We start from the raw sequence: 27,158 nt of genomic DNA, 5'->3' as shown, positions 1-27,158 counted from the left end.
ACGTCCAAAACCAACAAATTTGCCAAATTTACTAGTATCACAGTTTACTTTAACTGAAAATTAAATAGGAGAAAACCAAGAAAACAACAAATAAAAAAGAATAAACATATAATGCATAAATAAAAATTTATAAAATTCAAATTGAAAAACATGAATAAGAGCTATAAACTTACCTATTTTCCGTGAATTAGCCGGATTAAAATCATCGTTGCTACGATAATATAACAATAATAACCAGATATAAACAATAATATAACCATTTTTACAGCGACACAAATTTTTTTAATCCTATCTCTTTATATATGTACACTTTTAAGTATATATTATTTTAAATATATATCGATTTATTAATCATGTCAATAAGGGCAGAATTTCGCACAAGTTAAAGGAAGCTTTCAAAATTTCATACAGATTTTATGAACTCAATTAGGAAGATGGCTAAGAAAAAAAAAAATCAACTTTTAGCCGATAAACAAACAAATTTAATTACTAACCATCTCTTTTAAATTATCTTTTTACCTTTTCTTACTTCTTATCCTTCTTTTTAATACCACAATTTTATCTGATCTACTCACCAACCACCACTTGCCGTCATCAACCATCCACCGTTGATCATCTGCTGTGGTTATCTTAAATTTTAAATTCTAAATTCTTAACTCTAAACTTTAAATCTTAAATCCTAAATTTTAAATTATAAATCATAAATTTTAAATCTTATAAATTTTTTAATTCAATTATTGATTAATTTTCAAATTTATTATATTAACAAAGTTCTTTAACATAAAAACGTTACAAACATAAAGAAGAATACAAGATGATATTATAAAATGAAAATAAGCCTTACTTAACATGGCAATTTATATATATATGATTAAGTTCAAAAGCTTCATTCCTAATGTTTCCAAAAACTGAATAAAAAGGGCTACCTTACCGATAAATTATGGTTTTGTGAAGTTGTTGGTGTATGCATGATTTTGTTGGTAAGTACATAATGCAATTATGCAAGGATATAGATGGAATTGAAAAGGTAAAAAGTAGAGGTTTATTTCATTTGCATTAGCATTAGAGCGGTGAAAGAGACAGAATCAGCAACGACATGCATCCCATGTTTGACAACTACCAATACATCACTCCCACTTCCAATCATTATCCCTTCATTTTTCTCTTTGCATGCAAAAACTCCTCTCTTTTCTTTCCCCTTCTTCCCCTATATATGTTCTTTCATAATCATAACTAGAATCACAATATGCTCCATCTCTACATTATTGTATAATACCCTAACAAAGAATTATCATCATTATTATAGTAGATTATTTCATTTGTTGTAATAATAAGATATAAAATGTAGTAGTACATACGTAGTGGATTTCACTTTCAACGTGAAATGTGTAGGGGAAGGCCAAGTTGTCGTGGCATTATTGGCATGGACCACATAAGAAGGAGTGGGATCTCATCTCTTAAATGATCCTGGTTTTGATGAGTGGTGCAGATTGAATGACACAAAACCAACGTAAGATGTTATGAATTCGTATGAACTATCACGCGCGCCGGCGCGTGGGAAAGTGGAACAGATCTGCCCCAACCTCAGTGTATGTATTTCATAATTTCAAGGCGACGCTCGTGACAAGATTTTCTTAATATTTGACATGTTTTTTTGTACAAGGGAGTCACATTTTGTTTCAAGACAAGACACAAGAATAAAAATAAAAATACTAAAAGAAAGCTCGTGTCCCATTTTTTATTGTCTTTTCTTTGATGCGATGAGAATTGAAGTTAGGGTTATAGAAACTTTATCCTATATAATAAATTTACTTGCTCTAAAAGTTTAAGCCCAAAAATTGAGGTAAATAGAGGCCAATTTTTTTGGATATTATAAACGGTGTAATACATTGATATTATACTAATTTGATGTAATATACTGATACGAGGGTTGTTAATATTACAAAAATTTGTGATTAATGATTTTAGGAAGAGTCAAAAAATAAATAAAAATAAGATTAACATTTAAAGTATGATAAAAAATAAATAAAAATAAGACTAGCGATTTAAAGTAGGATAAAAAAATTTTAGAATTAGTAAAATTGGTAGTCTTAATTTTTTAAATTGATCTCAGCCGTTGATCAATGATTCAATGGTTCTTGATTATTCTTTCACCTTCTTTCTCTTCACTGAAATTATCAGTAACGATTTCTTTTCAAAACGTTATCAATGAGTTTTGTGGATATCGTTATAAAACTCATATATGTGGATTACACATCTAAAGTATTATTTCAACGCATTACACAAATCTAATTGCAATATAAAAAATAATTAGCGATAAATAAATGGTTATATATATAAATATATTTAGAATTTTATTAATATGTGTCTTAAAAACACGTTTAAAGAATATTATAAAAAATATTTTATTAAAAAATATTTTTTTATATTTTTAATACATTAAATATATAAAAATTTTTAAAATTTTTGTTATTATACTTTTAAGATATACTCTTATTAAAACACATGGTAACTATATACTAACTAAATCTATATATTTAACAACGTATTAAGATAGTGTTTGAATTATAAAATAACTTAGATAACACTTGTTCGATCATAGCATTTGTTATTGGAGAAAGCATACTATAAGGTGTCTGACTTGAAGGAAAATGAACTACTTAAATTGTGGCATGCTTGTAATATGGGAAGAGATATTATAGCTAGTAAGCAAATTTTGTTTTCTAATGTACTCTTTTTTTTCGATTTTATGAATTTTTTTTAAGGATTTTTTTGGAGAGAATTTTAAGGAGGTATCATAATAAGGGTTAGGGTTAAAACTCAAGAACTCTTAGTAGCAACTTGTAAGTTTGAATTTATTTTGATTAATAAAGTATATTTTTTTCCATGTGTTCCTTCTTTATTATACCAACTCAAGATCGACAAAACGTGAAAATCATGACCGACCTCTTATGATCAGCATGATAAAGTGATGAGATCCGAGTTGTTGTATAGTAGTTATATAAGCAAATTAGAATAAGTTTCTAAACAATTCAAAAATAACGAGTTATACAGGCTACAAAAATAAATCGCAAAAGTAACTTAGCATTGCAAAACTTATTATAAAAATGATGCAAAAATCATAAAAAAAATAAGAAAAGCAAAGTAACACAAAAACTTGAAAAGGTAAAAACAAAATCAATAAGCCCAAAAAAGGAGTTAAGAGTATCCAAAACATAACCATTATTCAAAAAGGTCCATAACTCAGAACTGTCAACTTAACAAATGCAAGAAAAGAAAAGAAAAGAAACTAAGTTTAGGGAGCAGCCTAGTTTTCAAGAGGTTGGGAAGGTTCTTCAACAGGAACAACAGTAAAGGTCTTAGGATCTTCAGGCTGGACGGTCTTGTCGTCATTGGGAATAAAAATAATTTGACCATTTATCACGACCTTGTCAGAATCCACCCACGAGATATCCAGATCGGGCGCCAGAACCTGGAATTGGGCTTCAAGGTTTTCCACAGTTTCCTCCAGACTCTTGATAGAAGCATCCTTTAACTTCTCATACTTCTGCCTCAATTCCTTGAGCTACCCATCTAACTCGAGCTTATCTTCAAAGACACGAAGGTAGCGTTCCTCAGCCTTCTTTTGCAAATCTTCTGTCTTGTCATACTTCTCCTCAGCCTTCTTTTGCATGAAGTCCTACAGTATTTGTTTTCATTGCGGTCCTCTCTGTTTTTCATTTTGCTTTAGCCTTCTTAAGGTCAGCCACCTTTTGGCAAAGGTCGGTCACCTCCTTTTAGGTAGCGTTGATAAAAGTTTTAAGAAATTTCTTTAAAAGGGCAGTACAACCCAACTATTCGAATACCACCCGTAGTTAGCTCCTCCAAAGTCTTTTATATGTTAGCATCATCCATACCAATCGTACACATTCCTATATTTGTTTAAAGAAGATTTGAGCTTACGAGAGATACCGAAGTTTAATTCTTTTGGAGGTTTAGAGAAAAGAGAAACTGGAAAAATTACTCGGGGAGAAGAAGTTAGAGGGGCTTACGTACATAGACTTTGCCTTAGAGGAGGTCGGACTAGATTTAGGAGGAGAGATACTGCTACCCGACTTCTCGGTCTCTACCTGTTGGGTCTGGCGAGCAGCTTGATTTTTCTTAGCTTACTTGAGCTTTTTGTAAGCGTTTGAGCCGGTGACAATTTTTTCTACAAAAATAAAAAAAACATAGCTTAATAAATGAAAGTGTTATATACAAAAAAGCTATCTATAAAATATAGCCATCTACCTAACTCGATCCGCACATAATTCGGTTTGGCAACAGAAGCTTCTTGGTGTTGAGGTTAGGAGCACGACCCCAACACTCTTATAAGAAAGTCACAATCAGTTGTTCCACTTCATTAAGTTCTTCAAAATTGTACTTTAATACTGTTGATTCTTTTTTCTAGTACAAACAAAATATATATTGGAATTTTTCATTAACATAAAAAGGTCAGACTCCCTCCCAAGATTGAATTTTGGAGTAATAATTTTTGAAGTTGTGAAAAAACTCTTCAAAAATAGAGAAAACTTTCCTATCTTAAACAACTCGAAAAGAAGTTCACTATTATTTTTTTAGTTAAATGATTTGGTCAGTTGAAATAAGTAAAAGAAAATCTTAAAGGATAGAGGAAGGTCAAGTTCACGACTAATTAATTGGTAGATTTTCATAACGTCCCAAAAGTTTGGATGAAGTTTAGTAGGAATAACTCAGGAAACTAACAACACATCTTGTTCAAAGTCAGTAAATGGGATTCTCACACCTAGCCTAAGAAAAAAGCACTCATACATGGAAAGAAAATGTGGCTCCAAACTGTTAAATTTTGCATAACAGATTCTCTCTTTAGGATCAGGGGCTACTAGGACGTAATTTTCTTCATCCTCTTGTTTCTTACAAATGGGATACTTTAGTCATAAATTTTCTAGAGTTTCGCTATCCATAACTGACACAGCTACCAAAATTGTACTATCTACCCAATTTAGGACCTCTAGAATTTTGAAAGATATTATTTGGACTACATATCGAGACATATAGGGTGTATACTTAAAAAAGAAACAATAACTGACCACGTGAAATAATAAAAGTCGGGCAAAATAGGACAACAACAGATCAATTCTTCTTTTTCAAACCACACAAGCAACAATTGTCACTCCTGAATAAAAACTGGGGCCAATACATGGCCAGAGCTAATAGGATTTGAGCGTCGCCATCCTTAACGGTGATGATAGCACCATTTAAAGGAAAATGATGGTCCTAAAACCATATTCACCATATCAATATTTAGTCAAGGATATTAAAAAGCTATTTTACAGAAATAATAGAGTCCCAAAAATTCACATTTGTAGAAATAAAATTTCAACAATTTTAGAAATAATTCTTGTATAAAAATCATGCAATAATCATCAATATAAAAGAAAACTATAACAACATGAAAGAGAAACAGAAACAACAACTAACAAAGTGTGAAAAAGAACTAACGAAAGTAGAAAGAAGTGCTCACCTTGATAATGTATAGTTGATAAAGGAAAATCACAACACACCACAAAACACAGTTCTGAAAAATGACAGTTTTGAAATTTGCAAGAAAATGCTCAGGAGAAAAAACGCGTTTCAGAAAATATTAGAAACTTTTGTGAGAAAGAAAAGAAAACTCTTGTGCAAACTGTAGAGGAAAGGAAAAGAAAACAAAGAAGAAGAAGGAGAGTCAAGCTTTTATAGTTTTGAATAGGGGCAAAATGAAATCACCACACATTAAATGTTGCACAGTTACTAAGAAAAGCAAAAGACATGTAAACAACTTGCAGAAACCGACTTGCAGAACAATTAGACTAGAGTACTAGACTGTACGACTTGTTCAACACGTCAACGCCAAACAACTTGTCTACTTGATTGATCGAGTCTGACTTATCTAACTCGATCTCGAGCAGGGACACTGTTCATACCCTGACCCATAAACAGAGCCAAACTTTAAATGAATAACGCCCAATCTACAAGGAATCCAGATTCAGTCAATGCCGACTTGATGAATCTTGGATCTTTTAGCAGCGGCTCAACTCAACTTGTTCATCAAAGAGAATCTTAACTGCACTAACGTACATCCCTACAAATTAGCCCACTATTTTGAATAGGGGATTTCACAAACTCCTAAACAAAAGGGGAAGTAACCACCCATTATTATAGGTGAATAAGTTACAGAAAGATAACAAGATTGTCACTCCTATTATATGAATATGCTATCACAAACAGGTATTTCTCAATTCTAATTCATAAAATCTGCTTGAAATCCTTACTAAGTTAAGTATTGGAGTTCTTTGCAGGTACTACCGTCCATTCTTACTTAAAAATTTCGAACGATTTTACCTTATTGAGACAAGTGTTGGAACTCTCGCTAGAAGGAGTTTGAACCTCACATTTAGGCTCGAACCACATCAATTTCAGGTAATTCTCAGAATAACATTATTACACAACAAAAAATTATACTCATGTCCTTATGGACATCATATTCGTGCAGATAAATTATTTATAGAAAATATTTTACATTTTAGCGACCGTAAAATTAAATAATTAATATTTTTAATTAATATTACTGATGAATTTATCATTAATGTAATTATTATAATATTTTATCTTATATTTTAGCAGTAATTTTAGCGATGATCTATTTATTGTTAAAAATAATCGAATTTTACCAATAAAATTCTGACCGAAAGACTTTTACCAAATCATAAAATTGATTACCGATATTAATTAAGGTCGTTGATAATAATCATACAATTTAGAGCAAACACTAGAAAATCATCAATCCTGTATATAGAGATATGGAATGATCCATAATGCAAAAACAAATCATTTATGATTAAATTTTAGAAACAACATAATTGAACTAGATTCATAATTACAACAAAAGATACCATTATAATCAAATAGATTCATTGTTTTGGGAAAGAATTCATAGTATATATATATACAATACATGTATTTTTGTACTATTTGTTATTTTAATTTTTAGTTGTTTAGGCTTTTCTACCTATAATTTCTTTATGAAAATATCAAGCAACCAATAAATTTTTAGCTAGTATATAATTAGCGATTTCATTTATTTTCACTCTAAACTCCTTCATAAAAAAGAGGATTAGTCAATTTTCTTATGTTAATGATAAGTTGATTAAAAAATTATCGGTCATTAGTATAATATATTCTTAATAGAAATATATATCATTAATTTTATCAAAATATATTTTCTAATCCATATATTCTACCGACTTTTATACAAAAATTACCAAAACTGGTGTGTTAAATACTTAAATTTGTATTTAATACATTGATTTCTTTTTCTTCAGTTTTTGACTTTTTGCAAATATTTTCCTTTATTTAGAATGGGATGATTGTGTCTGTCGCGTGCGATGCACAGCACGTCCATGCAGTGATTGGTTTCGACTTTCAAGTTTCAACAATTCAACCCCTTTTTTACTTTTTATTTTTTTTTATTTCTTTTTGTAGAAATGCATTTTTTCAGCACAAAAGATGCAGCATCTGATTATGAAAAATGGTCCCATTTGGGCCTTTCTTTTTCAAGGCCCACCTAGAATGGACGTTACTCCCGCTATTACTTTGTTACCTCTTCCAACAAGAATATGTTCCTTTCTTTAATGAAGAAAAAAAAAAAATCTTTTTAACCTTTATTTTGAAGTTATTATGATTCGTTTATAAATGCGTCCTGGCAAGTGGCTAAGTGGAGCTATCACTGATTAATTGGTTACTCTTCTCTATGGACTATATATTATGTTAGGATAAGAAGGAACTTATTAAGAAACTGAATTTAAGCCACACAAAGTTACAAATCAACAAGAATCTCTTCTTAGTTTCTTATAGATTTGGATAATTTGGGAGATGGTCAATTCATAATGCTCTTTGGAAGTGGAGTTTACTCATCACTTTATATTTAGCCATTTGTTTAAAGTGGAATAATGCTTTAAACAAGTTTCGGATTCCCTTTAATTTTGTTCTCTACTTTTCTTTTCCCAAAGAAAGATATTTTACACATAATTATTAAGCATGATAAAATCAATTAATAAACCCGTAACTAAATATTTATCTATATTTATAAATATTATTTTATATATTTTTAACTTACATTCTATATTCTAATATATATTATAAGTTATTTAGACAATATTTAACTTAAGAGACATAAACACTAATACATAGATACGGTGATATATATTTTTTATTTAATAACTGAGACATAGATAGATATGAGAGTACATAAATACACAAAATGGAACACAAATTTTTAGACGTAGACACAATTTCTTTACATTCATTTTTCAATTATACCCTGGTTTAAAATTTGAAGATTTTCTTCATATTTTTTTTCCTTTTCTGCCACCCAAACAATTGTTGCCTCTCTTTCTTTCCTCTTTTCTCCTTCCTCCTTTTCTTTTTTCTTTGTTCTTCACGTCTATTCTATTACCACTGCGGTCGTCCTTTGCCGTTGCCTCCAATCCACTTTTCACGCTGTCTCCGAATCCATCGTTCTCTTTTTTCGTCTTCCAGTCCACCATTGTCGCCTCTCTCTCTCTTTCTCTTCCTTTTCAAGGCTGCCACAGTCACATCTCTCCCGCTCTTTCTCTTCGCCCGCTCTTCTCCTAAATTTGTTTTAATTTTTTTAAAACAAAAATTGTTGAATTAATTATTAAATAGAATTCTTGTTGTTACTAGAATTTTTTCTTATTTCTTTTTTGGTGGTGGATAAAAAATCTGGTGGTGTTGAAAATAGACGATGAGGATATTTTGGACTTTTCAGTATTTTATGTGTCTTATGTAATTATTTTTCCAAACATAAAACATGTCTACATATATTTTGTGTCTATGTCTTCTTGATCTATGTCTATAACATCCTTACTTTAGAATATCACGCTTCCGGCTGCGCTACTCTAATAGCGAGGATATTACGACGCCTTCTATATACTTAATAATAAATAGGAGTCTTTAACTCTTAAAACCGTATCGTTGTTTTTTTTTTGAAAAACCGAAAGATCTTTTTTACTTTTTACAAACATGCATATATAAATAAAACTTCTTACACAAGAAACTTACAAATATTATATACATACATATCGTTACAATCACGACTCCTATCCCTCTTACAAGAACATAATGATAAGGCGAGGAAAAACTATAACTAATATATATACAAACAAAAACAGCACAGCTAAGGACTTAGTAAAAACTTTATCAGCTTCCTCGTCCGTCCTGAAAAGAGAAGTCTGTAGGGGGTGAGAAGATCGTTCTCGCAGGTTCTCAATAGAGGGTTTAAGAATTGTCATAAGAGGATACGTATTAAAAGAAGAATAGATTTCAAAAAAAAAGTTATCTTCGTTCGTTTTATGAATCATTTTAAATCACAACAATCAGTTATCCAAAGCTAATACTCATCTCATTCTTATAAGAATTTGAATCCCGAATTAATATCCCATGACATACTCAATACATACTTATCTTACCAATCACGGCCTTTGACCCAAACATAACCAACAACTTACTGTACTTAGAAAAGAACAAAGGAATGGAGCAGTGGCAACTCTAGCGGTGGTTTCGACGAGCTCCAGCAGCGGCGGCTTTCGCCGATGACAGCACAGACGATGACAACAGTGGCAGTGCAGTTCAACGGTGGCAGGAGCAACTCCCTCTCTCCCCTACCGCATGTCTTTCCCTCATTCGAAGCCCACCGCAAAGACGACGACGGAGCAGCTCCTTCTCCACTCCTCTTCATGTTAGCGGCGGTGGCTCCATTCGTAGTAGCTCGACGGACAGAATGACAATGACAACCCAGCAGCAGCGGTGACGAATCAGCGGCGCGGGAAGCACGGTGGCGCGAAACAGATGCTCCTCCTTCGCATTCTGACTCCCGATGGCGATGGTGGAATGGCGACACTCAGAAGCCCTTTCCTCCTGCATGTGACTCTCTCTGTTGTCCTCCCTTGCGGCAACGACAGCAACACACCGGCGGCAGTAACGTGGCGTAGTGGCAGCGCGAGCTGGACGCGGTCTCCCTTCCTCTTCTCGATCTCCCTTCTTCCTTCTTCTGCACTCTCCGTTCTCTCTTTCTTTCATGGGTGAGGAAAAAAATTGTGTGTGTGTATGATGAGGATTAGGATTTTCTTTTGAATAAAAAGGGGTAAGGGTAGGTATTTTTAATAAAAGATGTAAATACCAAATCGGTACTTGAAAGATTCTGGCACTGACAAAATGGTACCTGACTTTTGTTATTGACAAAATAGTCCACGAAAAATTTTAAAATTTGACAAAATCACCCCTAACATGAAAAGATGATGTCACAGTGCTAATGTGATCGTCAGAAGAGAGCTCCGGCGACATTAAAACCACCACCAATCCCTTCTTTTTCTCCTCCTCCTCCTTCTTCTCCGGCACTAGCCTGCGACGACGACACAAGAGAGTACAATCCACTGTGGCATAATAGAGGAGGGAAACACGTTTTCTCATGGCCACTGCTTCTCTTTCGAATCTTTGTTCTCCTCTCGTATCAACTGCCATGTGCCACCTCCACCACCACCAACTATATCTCCGAACCCTCTTCTTTCCATTTCTTCCACAACAAAACCCTCCCTAAACCCACCGCCACCACCACAACATGTGCTGCTAGCTCCCACAACAACAACTCTCCAATCCCCAAGCCACAATAGCACCAACACTTGTCTCTCTTCTGTTTTTTCGATGACGACAAAAAACCACGTGAAGAGTGCGGCGTTGCTAGAATCTACAGTGACTCCAAAGTCTCCCGTCTCTGCAACGTCGCACCCCACACTCTCCAGCATCGCGGTTAAGAAGGTGCCGGCTCAACCAGCTCTCGCGTACATCTTCCCTCGCTAGCGCCGAAGAAGAAGAATGGGTTGGTGGTGAGAAGGAGGTGGAGGAGGAGAAGGGGTTGGTGGTGCTTTTTAACGTCATCGGAGCTCTCTGCCACCGTTGGAGCTCTCTTCCGACGGCCACATTAGTATTTTCCGTTCACTGTGATGTCATCTTTTCATGTTAGGGATGATTTTGTCAAATTTTAAAATTTTTCGGGGACTATTTTGTCAATAACAAAAGTTAGGTACTATTTTGTCAGCGCCAAAATCTTTCGAGTACCGATTTGGTATTTATCTCTTAATAAAATAGGGGTAATATAGTAATTGAAAAACCAATTTTAATCCAAAAAAAATGTCTTTAATGAAGATACTATTTATTCATCAATTTGCAAGTTTATTTTGAAATAAATACCCTAATCCAAGAATTAGAAAAAAATCAAATTAATTTTTTTTAAAATCATAAAATAAGGTTCAAGATCTAAATATTTAAAATATGATATATAAAATTCTCATTATTTTTCAATTACTAAAAATTTAAATTATAAATAAGAAATTGCCTTATTTATATATAAAAACTTCTGAAGATATAATTCTGAATAAATATAATAAATTATAAATAACTTATTATTTAATTTTTAAAAATTTGAGATTTTACAATGTCCCTTTGTATACACTAACCAAACGCAGGCTTACAGATACAAGATACTAAGACAGAGACGTAGAGACACAATTGTATTTGACAAATACAATATTGTATCCAGAGACACTGAATTAGTATGTTTTGTATCCATTTTGCTATGAAGAATACAGAAATACTAACAAGAGACACAACTTTTTTTTTATTTTTTCTTTCATTATTCTTAATTTTCATAATTATATTTTTTATCTTTATATTTTTCTTCCCAAATTTTTTGAATGAAAAAGTAAGAATAAATTGTACTTTTATAATTTGTTCTAGTTTATTATCAAATAAAATACAAGAATACTAAATTTTGTGTCTCTGTTCTTTGTATATTGTTCTCAGGGTCTTGTCTTGTGTGTGTATAATTAGTTTGGTAGTTAATTTTTAATATATATATTATAGTTGATTTTTAATTGTATTATTATATTTAAAAGAAAGAGCTGAATTTTGATACACTGATAGTGTATAATATTTTACGCAATTGTTTAATTATATTTGTTTTCTAGATAATTATTCACTAAATGAATGTAGAAATTATTTATTTTATCACTACAAAATTCTTATTTATTTGTGGAAGTTTTTTAGTGGGAGTTATTAAAATCTCCATAGTATATTTTATTTGTGATAATTTTAAATAATATAACAAAACTCCCACTATTATAATACTCTTAACCCAATTAATTATTAAAAGGCCAAACCAAACAAATATTAACTGAACATACAAAAAAAATCAGAAGAGTTCTGAGAGAGAGAGAGAACGAAAGGTCTGAACCCTAAAATATCGATTCCAGCCACTACCATTCATCTCTTCGCCGCCGTTGCTGCCATGTCTCCTCCATCAAAGCATCGCCGGTGGAGTTATGAGGACGAGGTGATCGTGGAGCTTCTCAATTCGTGGAGCTCTCGCCTCTCAGGATAGTAATGCTTTAGATCTTCTACTTCTGCGTCATCTTTCACGACGCGTGCTACCGCTGATTCTGCTTTTGCTCCAGCAGCTTGAAGCACTCAGAGAGCGGTTTGGGCGCAGACTCGGTGGCACTGGCTGAGTAGACTTGTAAGGCGAGCGAGCGAGAGACTTTGGAAGCTTCGATTGAAGCTGCGATAGTGCGATCGAAGCTATCAAATCTTGTGAAACTAATTCTCATGTCATTCCGAGTCATTAAAGTGAGGATTTGTTCCTACTTTGTAAAGGTTTCCATGAACTGAACTAGGTTCTTTAATATATCATTGTATAAAAAATAAAAAAGCTTTGATGGAAGTTGTAGTCATATCATCTTTGATTGTTTTTGTTCTGTTGCAGATGAGTAACTTAAAGAGTCATTACAACACGTTTAAATTGAAGATAATTGAAATCCCCTGCTTGCTTTATTTGAATTGTTTTTTAACTGCTATGCGAGTTGGTCCAACTCTTCTCACGATTTGGTAATTTCTTTTGTTGATTCAGATTGGAAGAGTTTGCTTGTTGTTGGTCCAACTCTTCTCAAGGACTAATCTCTGTTGAAGCTTTATCACTTGATCAACTTGTAGGTTATGCTTGCTACTGTCCGATGTGAAGAAATTGCCCGGGAGAAGTATAAAGCTGCAAAGGAGGTATTAAGAGCACTTGAAAAAAAGGGGACTCATATTTGACTGAATTAATTGATTGATTTTATTCAATCTACCAACATAAAGATATATATAACTGCTACTGCTGTTTAAAATTTCATCATAATGAAGTTAATTATTGCCTATATCCTTGATCTATATATGAACCTAATTAATTCTAATTGCTAGTATGAGATATTTAAGGTGAATGATTATAAGCTAACTAGCAATATTATTTGTGCATTCTTAATTACTAATGTTAGGAAAGTTTCTTTCAAATCAGAAATTGCATCAACTGAAAAAGGATATGAAACGTAGCCCTACTGAATATTTGAACAGGCTCAGTTCACAAATTGATACTTGTGTGTCAAAGTGAGTATAATTGACTTTTCATGACACCATAACATTGAATTGTTTGTTCATATTAGACTGCTAGTAGTAGCAATGATTTTGATTGTTCTATGTGTTGGAAAAATAAGGCTTCATACTTTCCTCCCACTTTAGTTGGAAAAAGATTGATGTTGTAATATAAGAAATGAAAACCTACCAGGTTCTAGCTCTTAATTGCATGCTTATTGTTTCCTTTGTCATCATTCGTGAAATCGAATAGTAAGAATGGTTGTGAATTTAGGCATAGTTTGTTGGTTAATATTCCACATAAGTCATAACACAGAATGATATAATGAAGATGGAACATTTCTCTGTGTATATTATATATTATTATATTAATTAATGGTGGTTTAGTAACTATTAATTTGTGTCTTGCATCTAGGTCTCTGTTTGCTTCTAAGGCGATAAAAGTCAGAGATTGTATTTTGAAGGTTCCTTATAAAGTGGTAGGCATCCACTCTTAATCTTTTCTCAAACTATATGTTATGGCTTGCTTTTTATATGTCACAATGAAAAGTCACTCTTGATAACATAGTATTTGTAATTGGTTTTGTAGCAAATAACAGCAGATAATCTCCCTGCTAAGATCAAATCTCTGATCAGTGAGGAAGTTGCGAATGTTGCAAAACTTGCTATTCTTCTTCTAATTGAGGGAAAATTGGGTCAGGTACCATTGTTATCTGGTGTGGTGTTTTTACAACCACAGACTAACTGGCAAGTGCACCGGGTCGTACCAAGTAATACCTTACGTGAGTAAGGGTCGATCCCACGAGGATTGATGGATCAAGCAACAACGATTGATTGATTGGCTTAGTTAGGCAAGCAGAAAAGGGTTTTGAGATATTCAAAAGGTTTAAATTTGAAAATATCAGAAGGTAGGCACACAAGTAAATAAGTTAAAAATAAAATATTGGAGAAACAGTTAAGGCTTCAGAGTTATCTATTTTTCCGGATTAACTTTTCTTACTAACTATTTTAATCATGTAGGATTTAATTTATGGCAAACTATATGTGACTAAACCTTAATTCCTTAGACCTTTCTAGTCTCCTCTAAAATTCATTGACTGCCAATGCCTTGGTCAATTATTTCAATTAGAGGGTGAAGTTCAAATTCTAGTTTATATGCCATAAAAATTCTAATTACCCAAAAAATAAGGATTATATGTCATGTATCCTGTTAAATCCAAATAATTAAAATTTAGGAGAATATGTTTTCAAGCTGTTGTTCAAGTAAAGAGCTTTTCCAAGTTTTACAAGAACTCAAATAGAAACAGGGTCATACTTCCGTTCCACCCAAATTCATGAGATAAAGAGCGAAAACAATTCTTGAATTATAAATCCACACATGAATTAAAATAGAAAAAGCAATAAAATCAATCCATACAAATAGACAGAGCTCATAACCTTAACAATGGAGGATTAGTTGCTCATGGAATGCGGAATGTAAAATTGTATAGAATTCCCTAATGGAATTCCCCTTATGGAACCTACTTCAATAGAAGAGAAGTCTCCCCTTTTTATAACTAATCCTAATTAATTTAAAATCCAATATCTAAAATTAAGATATTATCTTTTCCTATTTTAAAATCAAATTTGAATTTAAATCAGAATTAACTAACTACTCCGCGTATTCTAACGTGGGGACCGCTTGACTTCACTGGATCCGCACCTAACTTGGGTGCTAAAATGGGGCCCAGAAATCACCCCCAACATTTTTTGCATTTTCTGTACGTTGCATATGTCACGCATACGCGTGAGTCACGCGTACGCGTCGATGGTCTTTTATGCAAGTCACGCGGACCTGTCAGTCACGCGCACGCGTCGCTGTGCAATTCTTCAAATCACGCGTACGCGTCAGTCACGCGCACGCATCGCCATGGGAAGCTCCAAATCACGCGCACGCGTCAGTCACGCGTACGCGTCGCTCCTCGCTGCCATCTTCTTTTGTTCTTGTGCTGCAGAAACTCCACCAAATCCAGCCGAATGTTACCTAAAATAAACAAAATTGCAAAAGACTCAAAGTAGCATCCATATTGGCTAAAAGATAATTAATTCTTTATTAAACTCAACAAATTAGATGCAAATTCACTAGGAAAAGATAGGAAAGATGCTCACGCATCACAACACCAAACTTGAATTGTTGCTTGTCCTCAAGCAACCCTAACTAACATAGGCTTAGGATGTGAATTTGCATGAGAATGAGAATTTGATTAAGCTCATGTCTCTTCTTATAGTGGGGTTTACAACTGCAATCCTGAATAGTTTTGGCATCTCACTCTCCTTTGAATCAGAAGGATGTCACTATCATTCGGAATTAGAATCCGGATAATATTATGAATTCTCTGATCTTTTGTAACTTAATTTTAATCCTTGAACCCATCAATTTTTTTCTTTGGTGCTTTGCACCTTGAGCCTAGCTGTGACTTTAAATGTTTTGTCTCAAGCTTTACTTAACACAGAAACACCACAAGCACTTAACTGTGGAACTTTCTTTAAGTTCTAAATATTTTTATTTTATTATTATTATTATTATTATTATTATTTTTATATTTTTTTTATATATTTTTATATTTTTTTTTTCAGTTACTCCTAAACAGTGGTGCTCAAAGCCTTTGGCATACTCTGAAATTGATTTCGACTCTAAATGTTTTGTCTCAAAGATTACTTGACACATAAACACCACAAGCATGTGACTAGGAAAATAACTTTTTGAGCTTTTAATCATGTCTGACCTCCCTAGTCATTGATGCTCAGAGCCTTGGACCTTGCTTTTATTTTTCTTTTGCTGTTTCTTTTGCTTGAAGGATTAAACTCTCATTAATTTCAGAGAAATCATAATAATTCTCCAAATTCCTATTCCTTATACATCAACATTCTTTGATTCAAATTTAAATATGCATTGTTCATATCATGCATTCAGAATTACAGAAAATACCACCACATCTAAGTAAATAAGACTATTCTTCAATATAAACTCACTTTCTCATGCAATACATCACTTTTGTATTTTTTATTTGAATTCAAGCTCAGTGAGTAATACATGAGACATCTTTTCAGAATTAAAGCAATTAATAGAAAACTAAACTAATCCTAGGATTCTAACTAATAAAGAATCATGCAACAAACAAAGCAAAATAGTAGAAAACTAGAACATGACATAGAAAAAGAGGGGAGGAATAAAAAATGAAAGGAACTCAACCACCTTAGTTATCCTAGCGGTCGCTTTATTCTTCAGGTTGTGCTCCTCAATGAAGATGATTCGCCTCCCTTTTGGTGCCATAGGAATAAACAGAAAACCCTTAAGCGAAGCGTCAACACCAAACTTAAAGGTTTGCTTGTCCTCAAGCAAAGAAGAACTGAAGAATAGAAAGAGACAAATATTATGATGAAAGAAAAAAGAAAAGGATAAAAGAACAAGAGAGAATTAGGATTGGGAGAGGGGAAAAAAATTAAAACTGGGTGGCAAACTAGTGTAGTTGTTTGGCGCAGGTGACACGTACGCGTACAGACGCATACGCGTGGGTCGCGAAATTTTCTTAATGAAGGGTAAGCGTCAGTCACGCGTACGCGTGCCCTGGGTTTTTTGCGATTCGCGCGAAGCCAGCCGTGCGCACGCACAACTCTCTGTTCACGTGGCTTGGGCACCAATATTTTCATACGACGCGTGCGTGTCATGCACGCACACGCGTGGATGGCCATTTGTGCAGATGACGCGTATGCGTGGTCAATTTTGTGCGTCTAGCACACTTCCAGCCCCAAACTAGCACAAGTTTCTGCCCAAACACATATTTACATCAAATTTCAAGGTCACGCGTACGCGTAACTGACACGCACGTGTGGAAGGCGAAAAGTGCAAACAACGCACACGCGTGGGTTAGGCGTATGCGTGATGCGGCTTGTGCTTCTAGCATGCTTTCAGCGCTACTCCCGCTCAACTCCCTGTCAAGTTTTATTTTTCACGCGCATGCATATGACAGGTATGCGTCAGCGACGTTTGCGCGTCATGTGCTCCATTTTTTTGAAGTGTCCGGTTCCTGTTCAAAAATAGCTGCATGATAAAAAAATAGTGAAAACTCAATAAAAATCAAATAAGTAAGAAAACTACTACTACGAAAAATAACTAAGAATGAAATGGAGCGATCATACCACGGTGGGTTGTCTCTCACCAAATTACGTGTCGCCATGGGAAGCTCCAAATCACGTGCACACGTCAGTCACGCGTATGCGTCGCTCCTCACTGCCATCTCCTTTTGTTCTTGTGCTACAGAAACTCCACCAAATCCAGCCGAATGTTACTTAAAATAAACAAAATTGAAAAAGACTCAAAGTAGCATCCATATTGACTAAAAGATAATTAATTCTTTATTAAACTCAACAAATTAGATGCAAATTCACTAGGAAAAGATAGAAAAGATGCTCATGTATCATTATTATGTTCCTGTAAAAGGTTTCATCTGAAATTTGGGAATTGTTTAACTTTTGCAAACTTTTGAGTTTTGCTCTTGGTAAAATCTAGAAGCTTGCTTGTATGTCTGAAATATCTCTCTCTATATGCAGGACTCTCAGTGGAATCCTTATATCTGTCGTCTACCATGGCAAGAGGAGTTGCATAATACGGCAGGTTTTCTTTTCATTTTGGTTTTTGAGTAATGATCTTTATCTTTTTTACATGGTAAAAATTATTCTTGTTACATGGTGTATGACTATGATTTATTTTTCTTTTACACATTTCATTACCTTGTGCTATTATAAACTATATTATTAACAATAGTATTTCTTTTGATCTTAGATTTTTTAGAATAAAAGTGAGTTGGAGATGATTCATCGAAGCTAGGTTTATTGGGAAACAATTAACCAAAAGTCTCAAATTGAAAGGGACTTCTTGGCGATTAGGCCTGTAAGTGCTTTGTGTCGGTATATATATATACCGACACAAATATAATACACATATATAATAAGATGAAACATTTTTAAAAAAACTAATTAGAATATAGAAACTTTATACTAGAATAGGTAGTCTTGGAGTATGGAGTATAAGAGGTTATGATGAATTGATTACTTCCATATTTAAAATTTAGAATCATCAAGAGTTCTTTCAATCAAAATTAAAGAAATGTATTGAGGACAGTAGAAGAACAATGTTTGAGACAGAAGATCTTAGAGTTTCTATTCTTCAAGATTTGCATGCACAACGATAGTCTTTACTGCAAACAAATAACACAGTAGTGTTTAATTTTCTTGAATAACTAACGATTTGTCTGCATTTCTTTTGGTAATTAGTTATATTTTAAGAACTATACACCCCTGAAATAAAAACTTAGACATTATTTTGACTTTTATTTCTGGGATTTGATTCTCATGTGGTATTTGTATAGTGTGTTTCTAGTTTCTTAACTTTATTTGTGGTTGAAGATATGCTCTTCTGTCTATTGATGGTTATGTCATCTCATGCAGCTTTGTGGAGTAATATTCTATAGTTATAATCTCTTCTATAGTTATATTCTATAGTTATGTTCATTGTTCAAGAGTTTGGACATAAGTCTGTATGTTATTGTGTTATTTTTAATATTTTGTAGTTGTAATTAATGTGATTGGAAAATGATGGTAGTGTATTATATTTTGTTTTAAAGTATTTCTTTTATTTTATTTTTTTCTACATTTTTAATGTCTTGCTTAAATATTTATTTTTAATAATAAATAATTAGTAGTGTAATAATAATGTAAATTAATTTTTAAAAATTATATTGACTGGTTTGAAACCTCCATAGAATAGTTATTATTTTTAAAATGAAAAAGTCTTTTTGTGGAGGTTTTAAACCGTTACAAACATTGACCAAGAACTGTCACAAAAGTTCAATATAAAACCCCCACTAAACACATACAAACCCCTCCCGCACTGAATAGATTGTGGAGATTTTTAAAAAATTCCACAAAAAACCTCGTAGCACCTCAAAATTTGGGAGTTTTGTAAAACCCCATAAACTATTCGATGGGGGTTATAAACCTCCACAAATAAGAGAAAAAACTACCACAAATAAATAAAAACCTTATAGTGTATTGACATTACACTACGTAATTCAATGCATATATAAAACTGTTTTATACCGACAATACATCAAAATAAAGTTAAAAAAAATTACACAAAGTCAAGAATATAATCTACATTAAAATGAATAAATAAATTAATCTTATTAGGGTTGGATCACATTACATATGAAAGAAGATAATGTGGGTAAAAAGAAGAAAAGATTTAGCTTTACCAATCCACTGCATTAGATTTTGATTAGATATATATTTAGATGATCATGATACATGAGCATGGAAGGGTGGGTGATATTATTATGGTGTGTTGGGGAGCATGATAAGGCACCATGATCGGTAGTTGTAACATAGAGCAAAATAATTAGGATTTAGAAGATTATATCATGCGGTAAAGACCAGCATCGTATCAGATATGCTGTTCCTTATGATTTCATCACTACTAACAAATCACGTGGCTCCCACACTCACTAACCTCTATTCTCAGTTTTCTTTTTTTCTGAAATAAAATAAAAAATGATTATTTTTTGAAATTTTTTTTTAATTTTAATTTTTTAGATACGATTGATTTTTCGTCGCACCCCAGTAAATTTCAAGTAGAGTTCAACAGATTGTATAAGCGTGAGACTATTTTATTTTGTCGTTTTTTTCTAAATCTCTCCTCTAAATCTATTTTGTTCTTTTTTCGCTTGCGATATTTAGAATTTTCTGTACAAGATTTTTTTTCTTTTGACGTTGTGAAGTTTGTTATTCACTACGTCTTCAGTTTCAGGTTAGTATATAATATGTTAGTTAGAATTACTGTTTTCGTATTAGTTAGAGTTACTGTTTTTAAGTTAGTTAGAGTAACCGTTTAATGTTAACATGTTAGTTAGAGTTATAAAATTATTGTTTACATGTTAGTTAGAGTTACTGTTTACTATTTACATGTTAGTTAGAGTCACTATTTAGTATTTAATTACATGTTATTTAGAGTTACTGTTTACTGTTTACATGTTATTTAGGGTATATAACATATTTATTAGATTTTTTATGTTATTGTATTCAAGAGCAGTTGCTGTTTACTGTTTATAGCATGTAATTAGTATAAGTTATTAGTTAATTGTTAATTAGTTTAGTCAGAATAGTTAGTCTAAGTTGTGCATTAGATGGTAATTAGTGAAATAATTAGTTAGATTAGATTAAAAAAACATGATTATTTAAATTTAGTTTTCAGTTAGTTATTGATTAGTATGTTTATAGAGTTAGTTAACGGCTTCATATTGTTGGTTTACATTTTAATTAGTAAGTTTATAAACAGATTAAGATGTAAGGTAGACAATTAATTGGTTTAAATATGTCTTTTAAAAATTTAGTTAATGTGAAAGGAACTGAGTTCAGTATATGTTATTTTATTTTACTAGAGTCTGGTTAGATGGAGCAACTGTTTTTAGGCTACGAGCATACGCTTTACATATTGGATCAGGCTGAGCACATTGCTAGCAAACTTGATCAAGCAGTACACTTTTATCACTCTTGTTTATTATGTTGCAATAAACAGTGAATTTGTAAGTTTATGTGTTGACCCTCGTTTTTTATAATTTTTTTTTCCGTTTGGTAGGCACCTCGGATCTTGTACACCAGATGAAATTCGATGAGACGCCCGCCTGAGCAGAGTAGACCATATCTCAGGCGAGCCGGGTTTGAGCATGTGGTGTATATGGTAGAGTTCGAGCATGATTGGCCATTGGCGTCGACGTTGATAGAGAGGTGGAGACTTGAGTCCCACACATTTCATCTACCATGCGGGGAGATGTCTATCACCCTATAGGACGTGGCCAACCAGTTGAGACTCAGGATCGATGGTGATCCTGTTAATGGCTGCATCGGTGGGTGGGAGCAGCACCATTATGGCCGGTCCATTGAGGACTTTTGCCAGCATATTTAGATCGACCATCTGGTGGCATATTTAGATCGACCATCATTTTTCTAATATTTCGTCTTAACGGACTGTCATCAACAGTATCTGCAGATCATTCTCATCCACCCAACTCAACGAGGAACACGAATAATTCCAACAGATGAACATTTGTCCATCGGTTGTGCCACGACCTTATAAGACGAATGTCCTCATCGTCACGTAACCGATACCTAATTCAAAACAACAGAAATATTTCTCAAAAACATGGTCTAATAAACATAATACCAACAGAGCCAAGACAACTATAACATACATTTTATAAAACAAATTGTCATCTACTTTAGTCGGATATCTGTAGTAAATTTTTTTTACTCTTTTCGTCTATTGCTGTCCGACAGACTGCAATATCAAATTCTTCAACGCTGTTAGACTGTTGATTTCCGGCGTCATATACGTATTTATCAGTTATCCAAACTTAAAAACGATAGAACCTTTTTCATTATACACTATTTTACCATTATAATGAGTAGATAACAAGTGATTCATTGACATTGTAAAGAAAATATGCCAAGAATGAGAATGAGAGTGGAAAATGAAATTGTGGTTTTGAGTTTCGTTTTCCAGTAGCTATACTTTTATTTTGGAAACTCGACTTGAAGTTTGCCGGGGTGCGGCGAACTTCATATAACATATGAAGTTCGTCGGAGGTGCAGTGAACTCTATAAATTATAAAGTTCGTTAGGGGTACGAAAAACTTGTCTTAAATGCCCAAAAAGAATTTTGTATCTGAAAAATTAAAGTTGAAAAATGGGTTTAAAAATAATTATTTTTTTATTTTATTTTTAAAAAACCCTATTCTCATTGTTATTTTTTGTTCTTACATTTTCTTTTTATTTTTTCATTAAACATTAATGATAATGAAATTTAAACTTAAAATTTGTGTTAGGCCACTCATAATGACATGTTAAGAAAGGTTTAATAACTAACCATGGATTTTGCTTTCTTTTGATCATACTATTTTCCAGATCAAAATGTGATTGTTATGAATTTCATTCGCCTGTGCGAAAATGAAGAGAAGAGAGTTTGGGAAAAGAATAAGTAAAAAAAATAAATAAATAAACACAAAAAATAAGTAAAACAATTGATTTAAAAAATTAAAACATTTAAATTGCTTATAAGAAACAACAAATTTTCATCGTCATTAGAGGTAAAAGTGGGTCGACTATTCGACGGGATTCATGGTTTGGCTCATTTTAGCCTCAATTCGACTCGGTTCGTTTTATTAAATCTGTTATACTTGGACTTTTTGTAAAACCTATTAGCTAAAAAAGTTAGGTTGTAAACTTAAAAATAGGTCTACAAAGCTCGTTGAATCGGTTGGTCATATTTTTTTTAAATAAATTATTTTTAATTTAGACTTTTAACTATTCACTTATATTAAATACAAAATAAAACTAAAAAGAATCAATAGTCAATATCAAATAAGATCGTAATTTTTTTTAAAGAAAAAATTTTTGGATTATAAATAGAAAAAATAACTATTTGTACTCATGAACTTTATGAATGCTGACAAAAGTATTCATCAAACAAGAAAACTAATATATCCATGAAAAATAAGTTCCATATGACAAAAGTATTCAAATTCTAATTTTTTTGTTAACTTTTTAATAAAATTTCTAAATTACTCGTATCCTTTATCTTCAACTCCATCTATGTCCCTTCTTTCTCTTATCCTAAGTTTTTATAATCTTCAATCCCTATTATTGATGATGATGTAGATAGGTAAGAACAAGAACAAGAAGGTGAGGAAGTGCTAATAAAAACTGAAGAAGAAAGGATTATAATTTTAGAAAGAGAAACAAAAGCTGGTTTTGTGAACATTGAAAAACACAACGAAGTATCATCACTCATGGAGAAACCAGATGAAGAACTAGTGGTACAAAAAAGTCGCAAAAATTAAAAGCAGAACAAACGCAAAATTATTTAGTGAAGAATCTCTTAAAAGTAATAATTAGCACATGGAAGAAGAAGAAGAAAAAAAATCACAATTAAGATAAAAAATTTTCATGCTTTTCAATTCTAAAATCCTATCCAAAACTCGACAAACTGAAAGAAATTAGTCTTTAAGAGAAAGAGAAAGAGAAACAAAAAGAAAAAAGAAAAAAGAAAGTTCAGAACTTTATTCTATTGTAAAAATTCTAACAATTTCATAACAGAATCACGAAGCAGAACCAAAAATGACAATGATGTCTGAACCATTAATAGATGAAAAAGCTTTAACAGAAGAGGAATAGCAAAAATAGAACGTAATCGCAGAAACACCACTATTACCGGAAAGCTTGTTTTTGATAATGTGAGAGCTAAAGCTTTCAATGGAGGTATCGAAAGAAATGTGGGTTCGCAACATCGATTTCATACGTTGGCGACCAGAAAGAGCTTCTGGAAAAAATTCTGACGCCGAAAAAAGGTCCACGCGGTGGTGGAAGGCAGAAATAACGTCGATAAGAAAGCAAACGGAATTTGAGAAGTTCAATGGAAGCGAAAAATTGTGAAATTTTAGGATAAGAAAAAGAAGAGGTAGAGATGGGGTTGAAGTTGAAGATAAAGTCATAAAGGGTGGGGTAATTTGGAGATTTTGTTAAAAAGTCAACAAAAAATGAAGGTTTGGGTACTTCTGTCATATGGAACTCATCTTTCATGGGTACAACGTTAATTTTTTATTTGATGGGTACTTTTGTCAACATTGTAAAATTCATGTACAAATAGTTATTTTTTCTTGTAATATAGTTATAATATGTGACTAAGAATTGATATATAAAGGTTTAATTACTCTGTTGGTCTCTATAGTTTCACCAAATTTTCAACTAGGTCCCTATACTTTTTTTTCCTTTCAATTGGGTCCCTACACTGTTATTAATTTTATAATTAGGTCCTCCATAGTGTAAAAAATGATATAGTTAACTGAATATTTATTTGCAAATTGAAGGTATTCATAATTAAAAACTTAAATAGAACTTTGACTACATGTATTTTGGGAGAAATATTTTATTAATTTTAACGTTTTTTTATATGAAAGTGATCTAATTACAAAATTAAAGGTAGTGTAGGGAAAAAAATGTATAGGAACCTAATTGAAAATTTGATGAAACTATAGGAACCAATAAAATAATTAAACCATATATAAATGAAATTTTTTGACAAATTATGAATTATAAAATTTAGAATCTATTTAATCTCAATTTAGATATTTTTAAATTTATTATTTTTTGAGTTCTAATTTACAAAACAACATTTTCAAATATGTTTATAGGTTTATCAGACTTTAAACAAGCCAGATTTAAGTTTGTTAAAAAAGCCTATAAAAAATAATAAACCTAAACTTGAACAGTCTATTTATAACATAAGTTAAACTCATTAAAGTTAAAGTTCGACTCGAGTCCACCTATTTTCATCCGCATTCGCCATCAATGTCTCAACAAAATTGATTTGTTTGCATTGATGAAAATGTATATGGTTATGGTATTTTTGTTACTTTAAATTTTAAAACCTTTTTTTGGCTTTTTAAAAATATAAACACTCATCTAATAAACAACTGCAAAAAAATTATTTTTTCATGCGTTAATAAGAATCTCATATTTAGAATAAGAATTTATATCCATTTTCAAAAAAAATTTTGTATTTCAATATATTTTTGTTAATAATCATATCTCAATTTTTTCTCCTATTAAACAAATAAATTTTTATGTCGAATTGTTTCATTAGAGGCTAACAATGTAATTTTAGCTAAACTAGTCTCATTGTTATTTAAAAGAGAAATACAAGTCTCTAAAAATTTTAAAATTTTTAAACCATTCCCTTCATGTAAGCAAGCTGAGTCAGTTTCTAAATTCTAACAAAAAAATTTGACGTAAAGACTCATTTAAAAAACAAAACAATATTAAAATTTAATTTAATAACTAAATTTGTTAATAATTAAAGATATGTGCAATTTTATCTCCCACACAATAATTTTGCTCTATAAACAAAAAATATAAAGGACAATTTTTTTTAAAAAAAATTCATGTCATTGTTAGACTAAATTTTAAAAGTGTTCCTTTAAATTCATAATTTTTATCATTTTAGTCTTTTAAATCTAAAATTTATTATACTGATCTTTAAGATTTAACTTTAAATATTATATTAGTAGTCTCTAAATTCTTTCTAGCATTAAGTCAACAAACAAAGTGTTAAACTGACTTGTCACAATGGCATTGTTTCGTTTTGACTTTTTAACAAGGCAAAAACGAAAAGACGAGAAAGAGTTTATATGATGTACAATTGTACAAATCATTTTATATCTTTTCATTTTTCAAAATGACTTCATCTTTATCTTGTTTAAGTGCCAAAACGAAACGATGTCATTTAGTTTCGCGTCTACTAGCGTTGCAAGTCAAAACTAGCTTAGCATTCTGTTCGTTGTTTCAATGCCAATTAATTAATAGTAATTTATTAAAATAAAATATTTAAAATCTATTAATTAATAGTAATTTTAACTTGTATTTTTTAAGACACATGTTAGCTAAGCTCTTAAAATTATTAGGATAAAGTATATTTTTTATTCTTAAAGTTTGTTTAAAATTTCAAAAATATCCTTAATAGTTTTATTTTATATATTTTAATTTTATCCCAAAATTTTTTTATTTACATCAAATATACTTCTGATAGCTAATTTTCAAAAAGTTTAAGATCAATTCAGTAACAACTTCACAAAGATAATTAACTTTTAACACAAACAAGCTAAAAAAATTTTTATCATTGGTTCTTAATTGTTATTCATTATCATTGGATTGCTCCTAAATTTTTTAAAAATTTAACTGTCAGAGATATATTATTTGATGCAAATAAAAAAATTTTAAGACAAAATTAAAATAAAATAAAATTTATATATATATTTTGACAAACTTTAAAAATAAAAATTATATTTTATTTAATTTATTATTAGTAGAGGTTTTATATATTTTCTATAAAAAATTTTAATGAGTTAAAAACTTAAGACATTATCTAAATCCTTAGTTATTATAAAACACTCAACTCCAACATTATTTAGATTACTAGTAAGATAATCATCAGCATTCAACATTCATATGCTAAATTTAAGTATAGGCAATTAGTGTCCACAATTCATTTTTTTTATTGTGGACTCAAAATTTTAAATTTGTTTTTGTTCAAGCAAAAATTGAACAGTTAACGATCAATTAAGAAAGAAATGAATCCCTTCCACTCAATGAAGCCCTCTAAAGGATACTTACAATTTTTATATATTAATAATTAATAATTAATAATATTATTAATTATTTTTTTAAATACCTTTACTACAAACTAAACGGTTTGTACATTATTCAATAACTAATGGTCATGAGTCATGCCTTCTCTTGGGTTTGAATAACAATAAGAACCTCATATCCTTTGGTTACATTATTATGAAAAATCACAACTATTGAAAAGTCATAATCATCAAGTAATATACGTATTACATTGGCTGCTTCGTGCTTCCAATTTTATTACTTCTTGCGATGTATAGATAGAAGCAATTGCCCACTATTTTATAAAGATTATAACAATTACTAAGCCTGCCTTTATTTTTGGAGGCATAACAAAATATGATATTGAGATAGAGAGACAATAGAACAAA

General features: G+C 31.6%; 1 pseudogene; it reads left to right on the top strand.

Annotated features, from left to right (window-relative positions):
* Window positions 1-12,964: 12,964 nt before the first annotated feature.
* On the top strand, window positions 12,965-19,015 carry LOC130983482 (uncharacterized; annotated as a pseudogene).
* Window positions 19,016-27,158: the final 8,143 nt, after the last annotated feature.

This window comes from Arachis stenosperma, chromosome 1 (assembly GCF_014773155.1).
Source record: "Arachis stenosperma cultivar V10309 chromosome 1, arast.V10309.gnm1.PFL2, whole genome shotgun sequence".
Classification (NCBI taxonomy): Eukaryota; Viridiplantae; Streptophyta; class Magnoliopsida; order Fabales; family Fabaceae; genus Arachis; species Arachis stenosperma.
Note: the sequence above shows the minus strand (reverse complement) of the source record. Positions and strands in the feature narration are given on the sequence as shown.